The 1,232-nt window shown below is 38.5% G+C and overlaps 1 non-coding gene across 1 annotated transcript; it reads left to right on the top strand.

The window, feature by feature from the left end:
• Positions 1 to 836: 836 nt before the first annotated feature.
• On the top strand, positions 837 to 943 carry LOC129527847 (U6 spliceosomal RNA). The gene has a single exon (XR_008672946.2). It is a non-coding gene; the product is annotated as a U6 spliceosomal RNA (small nuclear RNA).
• Positions 944 to 1,232: the final 289 nt, after the last annotated feature.

Raw genomic sequence — 1,232 nt, 5'->3', positions numbered from 1 at the left:
TGTTGTAGTCTGTTCAAGCTGCTATAACAAAATGCCATGGGCAGAAATTAATTACTCATGGCCCTAGAGGCTGGAAGTGCAAAGTCAAGACACTGGCAGATTTGGAGTCTGGTGAGGGTCTGCTTCCTGGATCATAGATGGCTGTCTTTTTCTGTGTTTTCACATGGTAAAAGGGGTGAGGAATCTATCTGGGGTCTCTTTTATAAGGCCACTTGCTCTTTTAAATAAGGGTCCCACGTTGTTGCCAAGTGTACAAAAATAGCAGAAAAGCTAAAATCAAAATGTTGGACTAAGATTAGATGCAGGAAAAGATGTAGACAGGATGTAAAAAAAAACAAGTAGGTAGAGTCATGAATGGCTCAAAGTCAGACACAACAGCATCACAAATAACAGTCTAAACACTGGTCATCTCTGAGATGTCTTCCACAGATTAATCTCACCCATTGCATACAGATGCTTCCATTTTATCTTAACATTTCGAGGTGATTCATTTTATTTTGAGGACCTACGTGCCATTCATTTTCTTCCACAGCTGCACCAACATACACACACATGCTCAAACATTAGTCTCAACCAAAAATTATATACACAAACAGACTGAAGCTGGGGATGCAGTCAGTCATCCAGAAGTTGTTTGGTAAATTATCTATTCATTTGGAAGAAAAACAAAGTTAGATCCCTATCTCAAGCTACTGAATGAACAAAATTAAAACTCCAAAATGTAAACATTAAAAAAAACTATAAACATACCAGAGATGATACTTCAAGTTAGAGCAGCCTAAAAAGGTGGACAAATCCTCTCCCCGCCAAAACAAATATAAAAGTATAAAGTTGTTTTGCTCACTTCAGCAGCACGTGAACTAAAATTGGAATGATACAGAGAAGATTAACATGGCCCCTGCACAAGGATGACACGCAAATTCATGAAGCATTTCATTTTTTAAAAAGTATAAAATTGTTTAAACAAGCGTTTTAGGACTGGAAATCAACCAAAAGCAAATAATAAACTAAAAAGGGTCTATTCATGAAATCTACCCAAATGTCATATAAGAACAGCAAGAGTCTGAACTTACTGATTATTTCCTTCTATCATCTCACATGTATAGACATAGATAGATGAGTAGAAATTATCCTTTCTGCAGCCAGGCGAGGTGGTTCACACCTGTAATCCCTGCACTTTGGGAGGCCGAGGCAGGTGGATCACCTGAGGTCAGGAGTTCGAGACCAGCCTG

This window comes from Gorilla gorilla, chromosome 16 (assembly GCF_029281585.2).
Source record: "Gorilla gorilla gorilla isolate KB3781 chromosome 16, NHGRI_mGorGor1-v2.1_pri, whole genome shotgun sequence".
Taxonomy (NCBI): domain Eukaryota; kingdom Metazoa; phylum Chordata; class Mammalia; order Primates; family Hominidae; genus Gorilla; species Gorilla gorilla.
This window is presented reverse-complemented; position numbering and strand designations above follow the sequence as displayed.